This window comes from Narcine bancroftii, chromosome 2 (genome assembly GCF_036971445.1).
Source record: "Narcine bancroftii isolate sNarBan1 chromosome 2, sNarBan1.hap1, whole genome shotgun sequence".
In the NCBI taxonomy this organism is placed as follows: domain Eukaryota; kingdom Metazoa; phylum Chordata; class Chondrichthyes; order Torpediniformes; family Narcinidae; genus Narcine; species Narcine bancroftii.
In genome coordinates, this window is record NC_091470.1 from 100,164,055 (window position 1) to 100,175,278 (window position 11,224).

Here is an 11,224-nt window from a genome sequence, read left to right on the forward strand (position 1 = left end):
TCTGTTGCTTTCAAAACAATGATCCATTATGCCACAGTATGTCAAATTAACACCTACTTGTGAAGTCCTTTTAGGCATTCTTCAAAATTTTTGCAAAGGCACTCGGGGCCTGGACTGTCTGGCTTGAGCAGAGCTTTTGCATTTTAAATGAGATCTATTTTGAAGTGTTTGTATTTGCTTGTGACTTACACTAAAAAAAACTTGCCACAATTTATATTCCAAAAACATATTTATACATAATATAAAATATAACATAATCTGTCACACACTCACATCCACGGTAATGAAGTATTTCAAAAGGATGGCATTGAAGCATTTCAGTTCTGTCTAAGCGGTGACATGGATTCATTCTAATTCGTCTACCATAGCAACAGGTCTGTGGCGAATGCCATCTCACTGGCTCTACACAAAGCCCTGGTACACCTGAAAGTAAAGATGCATGCCTCAGGATGTTCTTTATCAACTACAGTTTGGCATTTAACACCATCATCCCCTCAAAATTGAGTAGCTAAGTCTAAAATCTGGAACTCAACATCCCACTGTGTAATTGGATCCCTGATTTTGTCATCTCCAGACCACAATAAGTGAGGATTGGTAAGAACATTTGCTCCACTATCTCCATCAGTACTGGAACACCACAGGGTTGCATTCGTATCCCCCTGCTCTACTCATTTTACACCTATAACTGTGTGGCTTGGTACAACAACAACACCATCTTAAAAGGGGCGATGAGCTAGCACACAGGAGGGAGGTGGAAAATTTGGCTGACTGGTGCAGCAACAACAACCTCGCACTCAACGACACTAACACCAAGGAGCTGATTGTTGACTTCAGGAAGTGAAAACCAGAGTGATCATTGGGGGATCAGAGGTGGAGAGGGTGAGCAAATTTAAGTTCTTGGGAGTCACCATCTTGGAGGAACTTTCCTGGACCCAACTCATCAATGGCATCATGAAGAAACCAAGTCAGTGCCTCTGCTTCCTCAGGAGTTTCGGAGGTTTGATGTGACATCAGAAACCTTGGCAAATTTCTACAGATGTGTGGCGGAAAGTGTGCATCACGGTCTGGTATGGGGACACTAATATCCCTGAGTGTAAAGCCCTGCAAAAGTTAGTGGACACAGCTGAGGACCATCACAGGCAAAACTCTCCCCACCATTGAGAACATCTATAGGGAATACTGCCATCGAAAAGGAGCAGAAATCATCAAGGATCCACATCACACACTCTGATCTCACTGCTACCATCAGGAAAGAGGTGATGGTGTCACAAGACTCGCCCCACCAGGTTCAGGACCAGCTGCTTCCCCCTCCACCATCAGACCCCTCAACAACAAACCCAATCATTTATGGACTCTCACTTACGCACTTTATTGATTTTATTTCTCTCGCTGTGTTGCTCAGTTCATTTACATTTCTTTATTTGTTTACATATGTACAGTTTTTTTTGCATTGCCAATAAATGGTAAATCTGCCTTGCCTGCAGGAAAAGAATCTCAGGGTTGTACAGGATGTCATAACAATAAATCTGAACTAGACAGGATTCAAGAGTAAACTTCCCAGTCACATCTTTATTATTTGCTTCTTTATTTTCATTTGACATTTCCCTTTTGCTGATTTTCCCTTTCTCCTTAAGTATCTTCTACTGCATTTTCTACTGTCTCCATTTCTTTCAATTTGTTGAAATCCAAACTTGCAGTAAAACCCCCCCCCCCATGCTCCTTTATTCTTTATCACAGCTTTGAGTCTGCAGAAACACCTTGTTTAATGTTTTTCCTATAACCAATAGATTTTTCTGAAAGCAAGAGACTGCAGATATATTCCTGGGTCCTTTCACATGTAGCCTTCTTTCCAAATATCATCTCTCCAAAGTCCCTGTTATTCATTCATTCAACAGTTCTGGTCACCTCATTACAGAAAGGTACAGAGAGGGTGCAGAGGAGATTTACCAGGATGTAGCCTGGATTGGTCAATAAGTCTTATGAGGCAAGGTTAGCAAAGCTAGGACTTTTCTCTTTGAAGCAAAGAAGGATGAGAGGTGATTTAATAGAAGTCTACAAGAGAGGCATGGATATGGTGGACAGCCAGTGCCTTTTTTCCTAGGCTGGGAGTAGCAAAAGACAGAGGTCATTTGTACCATGAAGGGATGAAAGTTTAGGAGAGAGATCAGGGGAAGTTTTTTTTAAACAGTGAATTGTGGGTGCTTGGAATGATCTGCTAGAGGATGGTAGTAGAAGCTGGAACATTGGCGACAGTTAAAATACTCTTGATAGACACATGGATGAAAGAAAAATAGAGGGTTATGAGGTAGGAAGGATTTAGTTTTAAAGTTTGATAGACTATATAGGTGGCACAACATCGAGGGTTGAAGGGCCTGTCACCGTGCTGTAGTGTTCTATGTAACCCTCCCAACCTTCCTACCCTCACACTCAAGCACAGTGTCCCCATATCTCCTCCCCAAATGTCTTCACCTGCCCAACATCTATCTCTTATCTGGTTCTGCTCTTAACGTTTCTTATTAGCTTTTATAATCTGCAGTGCTTTGCTTCCACATCACCTGTTCGCTCTGTCTGTTATCACTTGCCAGATCCTACCCCTCCAGGTATCTCAGGTCTTGACCCAAAACATCAATGATCCCTTTGCCTCTCCACAGATACTGCTTGACCATAGAGTTTCTCCAGCAACTTTTTTTGATCTCTATATTGTAATTGACCACATATTATTTTATAAATTCTTCTACCTTTGATAATATAGTCCTTGATGCTCTATCCTAATTTCTTAATACAGTAAAACTGTTAATCCTGCTCAGGATTTTGGTAGAACTGGGCTAATAGTTGGATGTTATTACTGATTAATACACTATATACTTAAATTTTTAATTTTTAATTTTAGACATACAGCACAAACAGGCAGCTTAAGCCTAGGGGCCTGGAAAGGAGATCGGCCTGGCAGGAGCGGGGACCTCTGCAGTGGCGGATTAATCATTAGGCTGAGTAGGCTTAAGCCTAGGGGCCCAGAAGGGAGCTGGGACCTCGGGCTCCCAGCAGTAACAACGTCACTTTATTCAATGTAGGGTGGGGGGGGGGGGTCAAGGTCAGGAGGAGCCTTACTAAAGGTCAGCCTAGGGGACCAGGTGGTAGTTAATATGCCACTGTGAACAGGCCTTTCCAGCCCATGTGCCTGTGTCACCTAATTGACCTAAAACCCCTATATGTCTTTGAAGGGCGGGAGGAAATTGGAGCATCCTGAGAAAACCCACGCAGACACAGGGAGAATATTTTTTAAAAATTTGTCACACGGTGGAATAATACATTTCCCAGAGAGTCCAGTGGGTTTCAAAGGAATAGAGGAACTGGGAACCACTGTGTGAGCGGGAACACAGGGATTGGTTTCCTGGTGAGATTAATGGAAGTGCAGAAACTGGGGCCGTGATAAGTTAGAGGGAGCACAGGATTTAGCACCTGGTGAGCCAGCCAGGATACCATTGGAGTTTCCAAATATTTGGACAGTGTATTATTGGAGTTTTACTGTGAAAGAAGCCTTCACTAATTGCAAAATTCAATGTTTAATCCTCAAAAGAAAAATGCCAGATAGTTAGTTGAAGGGATAAGGGTGAAAAATGGAAGTTTGCAGATGCTGTGATTGTAGTAAAAACACATAGAAATGCTGGAAAAACTCAGCTGGTCTTGCTGTGTCCAGAGGAGGGAAAGACATATTACCAATGTTTCAGGCCTGAGCTCCTCTTCAAGGTATAAGCAAAAAGCAGGCAGTGTTTCAAAGGCCTAGACAGAAAGGAGGAAAAATGGGAGAGGGAGGAGTCCAGACTAACAAAATGTGTTAATTGGATATGATAAAAGGAAAGGTGAAAATTGATTTTGGCTCCGTGAAAAGGGGGACAGAGGAAAAAGAAAAGGGATATGAGATACAGAATTGGAGCACATTGAAAACTTCTCCCAGGTTTCCAGCATTTTTTGTACATTTTAGCATCAACATCCCTCATTGGTTTCTCCACCAACATTTCTTTTTCTCCTACTGAAGTTGCTCGATCCACTAAATTTCTCCAACATATGGTGATTTTTTTCCTTTGCTGCAGATTCCACCAACTGCATTCTCTTGTCTTTCCAGAGGTCAAACAATTTCTTGGCCTGTAATTCTACATGTCAATGTGGAACTGTCAGTGGGATCGCAGTCTGTGCATCCATCAGAAAAACATTCCATGCATCAGAAGCATAAACATTTATTGTCAGTGTGATTTCGTGATAAGGAATCTGCTGCGAAACATGAAATTCTGCAGACACTGTGATTGTGGTTAAAAGCTCACAGAAATGCTGGAGAAACTCAGCGGTCTTGCTAGGGGCCAGCCTTTTCAATTCCCCATCCCATTCCCTTGCTGACATGTCTGTCCATGGTCTCATGCACTGCCAGACTGAGACCACCCGCAAATTGGAGGAACAACACCTCGTCTTCCGTATGGGCAACCCTCCCCCCCCCCCCCCCCAACCAGATGGCATTAACATTGACTTCTCTGGTTTCATCTGTCGCCTTTCCCCCAGTTCTCTTTCTCTCTCCTTTCCTCTTCCCCCCCCCCCCCCACTTTTCCCTTTGTCTCATTACACAGAGCAAAAACAAATTCTCACCTCTCCTCTTATTATATCCAATTAACACCTTTTGACTGTTGATCTGGTCTCCTCTCCCTGTCATTTTTCAGTCTTTATTTAGACACCTTCCTGTTTACTGCTTATACCTTGACAAAGGACTCAGGCCTGGAACATCCGTAATATATCTTCACCTCCTGTCGACGCTGTGAGACCGGCTGAGTTCCTCCGGCATCTCTGTGGAAAAAGGACTCAGGCCCGAAATGTAGGTAATATATCTTTACCTCCTGTGGACGCTGCGAGACCGGCCGAGTACCTGTAGCATTTACTGTGTGCTTTTATCACAGTCACAGTGTCTGCAGACTTTCGTGTTTCATTCCCCAAAATCCATTTGCGTGCTTGCCTGGAGAGGAGCTGATCTGGCTTCTGCTTTGCAGGACTGAATAACTGTGTATGTTGATATGCAATTTGGCAGATGTGTACTGATGCAGTAAGTGAAGCAGCAATGAGTACTGCAAATCTAAAATAATAACAAATGGTATTGGAAATTCACAGACCATCTGTCAACCTTTCAAAAAGTCACTGTCATACAATATTTTCAGAAATTCAGATCTTAACAGCAGTTGACCTTTTTCCATCGGCAGATGCTGGTTATAGGTTGGTTATTGCTATTTATAACTCATCCAGCTCATTTTCTTTATATATGGGGCATGGAAACATACTGGTTAAGTTACTGCAGTCAACCAGAGACCTTGTGATTATTGATATGGAGATACAAAGAGCAAGGGAGAGAGGCAGAGAAGAATCAGAATTTATTGTAATTACAGGTGCAAAAGTTGCTATAAAGTAAATAAGTGCAAAAACAAAAGAAAGTGAGGTCGTGGTTGTAATTCGTTACCCATTCAGAAATCTGATGTCAGAGGGGAAGATGCTCTATTTGTACTGTTGGATTGATGTTTGTTTTCAGGTTCCTGTACCTCCTTCCTGATGGTGCCATCAGACAAGTGTGAGGTGTTGCATTTTGGAAGGACAAACAAGAAAGGACGTACACGGTAAATGGTCGGGGACTGATGAGTAGACTGAAAGTGACGTCGCACATGGATAGGGTTGTAAAGAAAGCTTTTTGGCATATTGGCGTTCATAAATCAAAGTACTGAGTACAGGATGTTATGTTAAAGTTGTGTAAGACATTAGTGAGGCCAATTTTGGAGTACTGTGTGCAGTTTTGGTGGCCTAACTGCAGGAAGGATATCAATAAGATAGAGAGAATGCAGAGAAAATTTACTAGGATGTTACCCAGACTTCAGGGACTTGGTTAAAGGGAAAGGTTGAACAGATTAGGACTTTATTTCCTGGAGCAAAGAAGAATGAGGGGTGATTCGATAGAGGTATTTAAAATTATGAGGGGGGATAGACAGAGTAAATCAGATAGGCTTTTTTCATTGAGGATAAGGGTGAAAGGGGAAAGTTTAGGGGAAACTTCACTCAGAGAGCAGAGGGAGTGTGGAATGAGCTTCCAGCTGAAGTCATAGATGCAGGCTCAATTTTAACATTTAAGGAAAATTTGGGGAGGTATATGGATGGGAGAGGAGGTATGGAGGGCTATGGACTGAGTGCCGGACAGTGGGACTAGTGATTCAGCACAGACTAGAGGGGTTAAAGTACCTGTTTCTGTGCTGTAATTGTTCTAAGGTTCATTGATGTTTGTTTTCAGGTTCCTGTACCTCCTTCCTGATGGTGGCAGTGTGAAGAGGCCATGGCCTGGCTGGCAAGGGTCCTGCTTTCTTAAGACTCCACCATCTTGAGAGTGTCCTTGATGGAGTGAAGGCTGGTGCCTGTGATGGTGCTGGCCGTTCACTTTGCCCATCCTGAGCTTTGGTGCCTCCATTCCAGACAGTGATGCTGGTCAGAATGCTCTCCATGGCACACCTGTAGAAATTTGCAAGACTCTGCCGTACCAAATCTCCTCAAACACCTCATGAAGTATAGCCCCTGGCTATAAATGGCTAGATCAAGGAGGAGGTGAAGCAACACATCTTGGGTCCTAAATCAAGCTTCAGGTGAAGGGCATCAGTTGTCAGTCCTTGTTCCAAATTGACAGGCCATTGCTCATTTCCAGCATTCTGTTTAACACCAAACCTGACAATTGGTCAGAGTGTTGAGGTATAAAACACAAAAGTCTGCCGATCCAGTGATTGAAGTAAAAAACACAATACTGAAGAAACTTAGCAGGTCAGTATATTTCATAACCAAATTAAAGATATATAACCAATATTTTGGTCTTGAGCCCTTCATCAAGGTATGATCAAAATGTAGACGGGCACCTGAACAAAATGGTTGGAGAGGCGCAGGGGAGGAGCATGGACCCTCAGGCAGGGCTTAATAGGTAGATAAGGGATGGAGAGGACAACAGCAAACAGGGGGAGGGGGATGACTGTGAATGGAGAGGGAAAGGGTGGAGAGCTGGAGGAAAGAAATCAGAGGGATGGGGAAGAGGGAGAATGGGGAGTGGGCGAGCAGAAACCAGAGAAATTGATGTTAATGCCATTTGGTTGGAAAGTGCTCAGAGGGAAAATGACCATATTTACTCGTGTAATCATCGAATTTTTTGCACCACTTTTCAGGCCAAAAAATGAGGGATGGACCTTTACACGGCTCAAACTCTTGACCTTGGTGAGTACATGCGTCGTTCAAGGTGTCAGGAATTTGGATGGCCAAGACCATGTCTGGGCGTTGGGAGTTCAGGTGGTCGGTTGGGAGTGATATCTGCAGGCAGGAGCTCAGATGGGTGGGCAGTTCATACAAAACCACCTGATTTTTGGGCCAATAAAAGGAGGGGGTGGGGTTGACTCGTGTATGTTATCAACAGTTACACTTGTATATATGGTGGGTGTTGCTTTTCCAAATTACGGGTGATCTTGGTTTGACAGTACATGAGGCCATGGACAGACATGTCGGCATGGGAGTGGGTCACAGAATTGAAAGTGTGGAAAGTAAGGTGGGCATAGGCATTGGAGTTCTGATTGAGATTCTGAGGGAAGATCAGAGGGGACTGGGAGATCACAAATATTTGGGTGAAGGTGCTGGAAGATGGAGAGTTATTGACCTCCAGCAGTCATCCCTGCATGGCATTGTGTTGATACGACCATGTGATTCCAGGCAGTGCTTTTTGTTTGTACTTGGACCATCGTGTCTAGGCTCAATGGTCCAGGATAGGGGTGGCCAGCCACATGCAGCTCTGATGTATATGTTGGCTGAGACAGGAATCATAGGAGCCAGTGCTCACAATAGTTGTTTTAGTGGGCACGACTTGCCTTTTTGTGATTGTTACGGGTCTGAAACATATGAAGTTCATCGAATATGACTCTTGCACTAAGCCGGTTTGGCCACCCCTGGTCCAGGAGGAAAGCATTGTCCTTTGTGCGCCTCATGTGAAACATTACAACAGGAGCACAAGGGTGATTCATGCCCCGAAGCGTTCAGTCAAATTCCTGCACTCATACAAAGCAACCCAGAAATTATGGTCATTGTGTTTCAGTCAGGAAAGAAAATTGGTTTTCAATGCACAATGCTTAATTGAGCATCATTGAGTTATTGGGGGGACAAAAGAGCCTAACATATACCTTTCATCCCACAGAGTAATGTTAGTCCCAACAGGCTGGCATGAGGAATTTGACAACTGCAGAGTTAAAATATGATCATAAGTCTGTGGCCTGTCTCTCACCCACCAATGACCAGCTCCATTGCGCCACATTCCACATTACAGTCTTGTCTTACTGAAAAGTTTTCAAACAAACCCAAGGCACACCCCTGACAGTGTGCTAATGTCAATGCTACTGCACAATTAGACATTTCAAACTATTTCATTCACATTTACACTACACAGCATATACAAGAAAATAAACTCAGTCTCTCTAACATTATGTTAAAGTCTGCTGACTCTCCTGAACTACGACCTTTAAATAGGATCATATTTATAAACTGGAGTAAAACAAATACTTCAGCTGCTTCGACCAGTGGCAAACCCTGGTTATCTCAGACTGACTTACACAGTGCATTCTGATGCAATTCCATTTCTCTTTCAGTATAACCAAGTAAACAAAACTTTTTTTAAAAATGTGCTTTTTGTTTCATTTCCTCCTCTTCCCTCTGCTGGGGTTGTGAACTCTTACCAGCTGCAGTTCAGTGCAAATTGTCGTAATTTGGGAATCCTTCTAGGAGTGGGGAAAATTAGCGTTTCAGCGTGGGACAGAGTGGTTTTATTGGCCTAGGGATAGAGAGGTCTGAAGAAATGATTCAGAGAAAGGAGTTCAAATCACAGGATGAAACTTTCCATTTTCAAGGCAAGGAAAACTCAGCAAGAGAGCAAGGTGAAGATCCAAGGAATAACAAGGTAGAAAAGAATAACTGCATTTAAGGTCAATCAGAAAATAATGACTTGACAGGTTTCATCATATGATTTAAACTTGTTTTTCTGGATCATTCCTCCATAATCTAGTACCTTCGTGGATTCGTAGATGCCGGATAATTGTATTTTCCAGTTGCTTGAGACTTACTCTTGCAATGCCTAACTAATACACCTGCATAGAGAATAAACAGTTTAAAAGACAAACATACTCTACTGTACTTACACTGAACAAACTTCACTTGCATGAATATATAAACCTTAAAGCATTATACTTTATTTTCAGTCACATTCTTTGAAAACATTTAACAGTCGCTGCATTTGCAGGTTCCTCCCCCTCCACGGAGCGCCCTGAAAGACAAACAAAAACATTATAGATAATTATCCTCCCCCACCCCCCTCAAGTTTTCTGACCAAGGCAACTCTTACCAAGCAGGGCTAAGGAGAGACTTTAAGAGAGTCACTCCAACGACGAGCAGCATCAACCAGCTCTTCATCCGCGGTGACGTCGCACAACTTTATTCAAACTGCTGCTATGAGCAAAGCCCGTCCAAGGCCCTCCGCTGGCTGAATGTTTGCTCCCGTCTTCACCAAAGGTTTATGTAATTTCAGAGAACATTAATTTTACAATTCTAAACTTGCATATTTTTAGCTCTTATTTTATTCTTTCTTTTTTAATTTTAAAAATGTATTTTCCTCTTTTTTTTTTGCTGGTTGCTTGAATTCCAGATACCAGGGGTTTTACTGGTACTATGTGTAACTGTGATTTTGTTTCATTATTAGTCTCCTGGCTGACTGAAATCAAGGTCATTCCAATCTGTGCGTCCCATATCCTAATTTGCATTGTCCTCCTTACTCACCACCTTGTACCTGCTAGTCTATATATTAGAATATCACATTTGTCGTCTTCAAATCTGCACATGGCCTAACTTGCCAGTATCTCTGAAAGCAGTCCCTGATCTTGATCTGCTCTGATTTTGATGCTGAATTATTAAAGATTCTCCTTAAAATATACCTCTTTGACCAAGAATTTGGACATAATTCCACACTTTTTTTTTTAATTTTTTTATTTTTCACACCATAAATCACATTAGCCATGATATACACTATTTCTTTTTCACACATATACAGTGACTTTTTCTCCCCCCCCCTTTCCTCCCAAACCACCCCCCCCACCCCCCCCTCTCATGACATAATTCCACACTTAATATGTTTTTGTTTATCATTACTTTTGTGAATTGCTTTAGGATTTTTTTTGTGACATTAAAAGTGGTATACAAATTTAAAGTTCCAATTTAAAGTATGGGAACGGAACATTCAGCCCACAGAGTTGATGCTAACTACTGAGCATCTATGATAACCCCATTTTCTTTTCCTTGCATTCCTGTCAACAACCAATCCCAGATTCTATCACTCACAAGCATGCAAGGGGCAATTTACAATGGCAAATTCACATGTATTTGGGATGTGCCGAGAAACCAGAGTGTTGGGTGGAAACCCTCGCAGTTACAGCGAGAACATACAAACTCCAAAAGTCAGGATTGAAAGTAGGCGGCACGTTCAACCAGTGAGATAAGTGGATAATCTAGTTTAAGGTCCTAGATGAGAAGCAAGGACTTCTAACTGGGCAAAACATGCCAATGTAAAAATACACAGAAATGCTGGAGGAACTCAGCTTGTCTCGCAGCATCCATCAGAGGGAAAGATATATTACCGACGTTTCAGGCTTGAGCAAATGGGAAGGCGTCAGAAAAAAGGACCGAAGAATGGCAGGGGGAGGAGTCCAGACCAACAAAAGGTGTTAATGATAATGGCTCCTCTGAGTAAATGCCACAATTGACAGAGCCGCTTCCTTTAGTGGAATGGAATGTTAGATTACGTACTGAAGACTCTGGAGTGAAATCAGATTTATTGACATGAACACATCACAAAATTTATTGCTTTGCAGCATTACAGGTACAAATATTGCTATAAATTGCATTTAAAGATAAATAAATTCAGACAAAAAGAGAAAGCGTGGAAGTGTTCTGTGCCCATAAAGAAATCTGATGGCAACCTTGATGAAGGGCTCAAGCCCTGGTTATATTGTAGTGTGCATCGAAAGAACCAAAGACTTGTTGATCCAAACCAAGGCTTTTATTAACTAAAAGACTGGAGCATATCACAAGTAGGTCAACCAGTCCAGAATGACCTGGTTTGGCTAGGAGCAATCCTTTAAGACCTGCC